This window comes from Rhinopithecus bieti, unplaced genomic scaffold (genome assembly GCF_001698545.2).
Source record: "Rhinopithecus bieti isolate Rb0 unplaced genomic scaffold, ASM169854v2 scaffold_3062, whole genome shotgun sequence".
Taxonomy (NCBI): domain Eukaryota; kingdom Metazoa; phylum Chordata; class Mammalia; order Primates; family Cercopithecidae; genus Rhinopithecus; species Rhinopithecus bieti.
Genome location: NW_016804432.1, coordinates 1,642,810 through 1,647,562, shown reverse-complemented (window position 1 = coordinate 1,647,562; position 4,753 = coordinate 1,642,810). Strand labels below are relative to the sequence as shown.

Here is a 4,753-nt window from a genome sequence, read left to right as displayed (position 1 = left end):
CATAAATATTACTTTCCCCTTCATTTTATATATGTTAGAGAAGTCAAGACAAGACAAATTAAACGACTAAACCACAATATTGTATTAACTAGCACATACCATGGTTCAACAAGTTTGAAGAGAGAGGTACTTACCATCTGGTTTTAATAAAGCATTTGTGCAGGTTTTCTTTAATCTCGAATTTTAACTTGTAGAAAGATTAAAAACTTGTTTCTCCTTTACTCTCATTATTCCTTCTGTAACTATAATACTTATCCTTTCCTGGTAAAACATTCCCCAAAAACCTACCACTGAAAGTTTCATTTGTAGGCACTGAGATGTTGTATTATTTTACTATTGCTAAGAATGTGTGTGCAAGATCCAGAATGAAAATCTGCCTTTGTATGTATTTCTGTACTTAGTAAAGATTCATGTGTGTATATATGTTCATACACATACTATTTTGATGTATATGTCTGCTTGTACCTGTTTGTTGAAGAATATTTTTCTCACTCAAGGAAAATAGGTTTCTATAAAAACTGGAAAGAATCAGAATAAATGGAGCCAGAGGTGTTCTTGAAAGAAGAGCATCATGGAAGCCTTTGGTCCTGGATCCTACAATTATGTATAGTCTCAAAAAAGAACACGATTAGATCCAGTATTAACAGATAAGAGAATAAAGTGATTTAGAATGGGGGCTGGTTACCATTAAATAAACAACACCTTAATGAGTGACAAAAAAGGAGAGTGGAGATCCTTTTGATAGTTAATCTCTCCATTTGAAGACAAGATTAATGCCAGTATGACCTCAATTTTATCTTGTCATTAGACAGAATATAGACACTACCATCTAACCAGCAAAATCTATCACAGTCACCAGGTACAATGCTGCTGAAAGATACGAAGTACTTGAATATAATATCTGAGCTGCTAAAAAGGAAACTAAACAGGTAGGTATCTATGTCAGAGATGAGAAGGATATACAGAGAAATATTAAGGTTAGCAACGAGAGATGAATATTCAATGGCTGATGAAAAACACTGGAGGAGTGAATAGGAAGGAGGTCACCTAGAAGAAAAAATTCAGAACGTATCATGGGCAAGAAAACAAGAAATCATGTGGGAACAAGGTGTCACCAAAATGACCACTGGGTGTTTACTTGATGAGCATTGTAGACAGCTGGTAATAAATCTTTGTTGCAGATAATTTAATTTTATAAGGTAAAACATACATTTATGCTTATAGGATCACCACTACTCTTAACAAAGTTTAAAAAAATTTTTTTAAAATATTTATACTAGATGTACAAACACAGGCTTAATTACAACAGGCTAAATTATCCAAAATAATACCAGGGAAAATAATTTGCAATTAAACAAGCATCTATGTTGGATTTAATTATATAGAGCTCTAAGTATCATTTAATGGATAGTGTTGAATTGCCCCCTTAAAGCCAGGTTTGTTTGGCAGCGTATTAACCAGCATTTGAAATTACTCTCATCTCATTTGGAAATTGGGCTTTTAGTAACTGCCTAGTGCTTACTTACTTGAGAAAACATCCTAGCTGAATCTCTTAAATGTCTAAGAAAACATATTGATAAAAGAAGTTTTAATGCTTCTGTTTTAAAACAACAATCTATGACACTACAACAAGGTAGATAGAAATTCTGTCTTCTATTTTATCCTTCAAGATGCAGGGTACTTAAAGTCACTATTAATTTATATAGCATAAGACCCAACTACCAGAGCATCTCTGAGCAGATGCCTACTTAGCTTAAGCAGGATGTGACAGGTGCCTCATAAAAAGGGATCTTCCATGGTACTGAGTGTTCACAGCTTTAGTTTCCGCTATTTGCCCCCGGTTCACTTTGCATTCTCTCAGAGCAACATTTCCTGCATGCCCCAGGCCATGAACTGCAGGCCTCACTGGCTGGCTGAAGTCTTCACTCACCATGCTCCTGACTCTTGAGGCAACATTCAGGCCTCTTGCCTTCAGCTTTTACTTTTTTCCCTCACTATGCTTTTGTCTTTTTTTGTGGGGGCGCAGTTTTCCAATCAACTACCAGGGCAACACCGTTCCTAATGTGATCCAGCAGCTTTGGTCATCTTCCCTTACATTACTGGTACACATCCTTCCATCAAGTCTACGGAATAGTCAAGTCTACCAATGACAAAAGTTGAAGAGAAAAGTGGGAAAAAACTCTGGCTCCCACTTAGGATGTAGAAAGTTGGAAAGAGCATAGCTCCAACTCTTATATAACAATGACAAAAAAAAAAAAAAAAAAAAAAATGCAAGTTAATCTGAAACACCATAACTTTCCTGAAGCCACTAGAGAGCTAAATTCACAAGGAAACCAATTAACCTGGAATCTAAGGAAAGACCTGCATCTTCAAGAAGATGGAACTGGAGTACTTGCTTACCTGGAAAAAATGCCAGACCTGATGCCAGCCAGGCAGGAATTTAGGTAAAATTTTTAATGAATCATTAAGGCCAAATGTGGGGTAGTGTGAAAGTACAGAACCCATGGAAGTATAGACATAAGAAGAATTCATACTCACTCGGAGGCTGGATCTCTAGGGGAAAGATCTCTGAAAGAGTTATGAGAAAGACTGGAAATAAGAGGAATAAGAGATTTGAAAAAGCCTCTCTTGGAGCACAGGCCTGGGTGAGGGAAGAGCAGCCACTACTGGAAAGGCATGAAGCACAACCCAAAATCTTCAATGCTATCTCTCCTATGAAAAAAAAAAGTCTTAGAGTGCTGCAGAAAGGACTGAAAACCCCGCTGGCCTTAGAGGACAACTGAAGTCCCACCACACAGAGGACAACTGAAGTCCCACCACAGGTGGAAGATGGAAAAAGACTATCACAGGGGAGGGAGTGGAGACAGGAATATATTATAAACCCAAACTAACACAGGTTCCTAAAAGTGGGAGAGGGGCAACATTACCAAGAGGACCCTTATCCACTAGGCTGAGGGACACAGAGCCTGCCTAAGATTGAGGCTGAATAAGAACAACAGAGAATGCCTCTCCAACAAATACTGAATAACAAGTAACAGCAGCCTATTGCTGAGGGTCAACTGTACACAGAATGACTTTCTCTGAGGTGCAGGCACAAAGGAAAGACCTAGAGCAGAGGGTAGAACAAATAACGAAAACGCAAAACTCTCCGACAAACCAGCCCCCATCTTCAACACAAAGTAACTCTACAGAAATTAGAAGCCTGTGGAGGACTAAGGAAAATAATAGCAACAACAAAATCCAAAGCCCACTCAATTCCAGGTTAGAACTCAACCCTTCCCTTATGCCTAGGAAAAGGACAAGATGAGCCCATGTGCAGGCACAAATACCACCTACACCTCAGTCTTTACTGTCCTAACCAAGATGTCTAACATTCAATAAAAAATAACAAGGCACACACAAAAAAGGAAAGAAAATGACCCACTGTCAAGAAACAAAGCAAACAACGTTAAGTGGAGTAAGACAGATGCAGATATTAAGACTATGAGACAGGAAATGTAAGATATTGATGCTAGAGAGCATGAAAAATAACATGCAAGAACAGAAGAGGAATTTTAGCAAAGAGAAACTCTAAGGAAGAGTCAAATAGAAATGTTACAAATCAAAAGCACAGTAATTTTCAGTGGTCTTACCAACAAACTTGACACAACCAAGGAAACAAACAGTGAACTTGAAAATGGATCAAGAAAAATACCTAAACTGAAACACAAAGAGAAAGACACAGGGATAAAAATAAAACAGGAGACCAAAGAAAATGGTGAGAAAATTTCAAATATTGTATCATACATCGAACTGGAGTTCCAGAGGAAACAGAAAAAGGGCAGAGAAAATATTGAAAAGAGAAAGTATAAACATTTTCCAAAATTGATGACAGACATCAAACCAGATATCTAAGAAGTACAGAGAGCACTAAGTGGAATAAATACTAAATAAAACATACACAGATACAGCAAAATACAGCTGCAAAAACCAAAATCAAAATGAAAATCTTGTAAGTGGCTAAAGGGAAAAAAAGGCAAATAACATACACAGAGGACCAAAGATATAAAACACAGCGGCCTTCTTGTCAGTGACCATTACAATGAGAAGGCAAAGGCAATGAGATAGCACTTTTAATTTTATTTACTTTTTACTTTTTTTTTTTTTTTTTGAGGCAGGGTCTTCCTCTGTCACCCAGGCTGGAGTGCAGTGGCGCGATCTCGGCTCACTGCAACTTGTGCCTCCTGGGTTCAAGCAACTCTCCTGTCTCAGCCTCCCGAGTAGCTGGGACTACAGGCACGTGCCACCATGCCCGGCTAATTTATGTATTTTCAGTAGACATGGGGTTTCACCATATTAGTCAGGCTAGTCTTGAACTCCTGACCCTCAGGTGATCCACCGCCTCAGCCTCTGAAAGTGCTGGGATTTCAAGAGCCACTGCACCTGGCGAGAAAGCACTTTTAAATGACCCTTGAACAACTCAGGGCTGAACTGCACAGGTCCACTTATAGGGGGTCTTCTTCTGCCTCTGCCACCCCTGAGACAGCAAGACCAACCCTTCCTCTTCCTCTTTCTCCTCAGCCTCAAGACAATGAGAATGAAGACCTTTATGATGATCCACTTCTACTTAATAAATAGTAAATATATTTCCTCTTCCTCATGATTTTCCTAACATTTTTTCTCTAGCTTATTTTATTGTAAGAATACAGGCCGGGCACGGTGGCTCAAGCCTGTAATCCCAGCACTTTGGGAGGCCGAGACGGGCGGATCATGA

At 38.8% G+C, this 4,753-nt stretch overlaps 1 protein-coding gene across 3 annotated transcripts in view; it reads right to left on the bottom strand.

The window, feature by feature from the left end:
• The window catches only part of SESTD1 (SEC14 and spectrin domain containing 1), a 164,208-nt gene that overhangs the window by 62,953 nt on the left and 96,502 nt on the right, over positions 1-4,753 (bottom strand). The window lies entirely within an intron of this gene.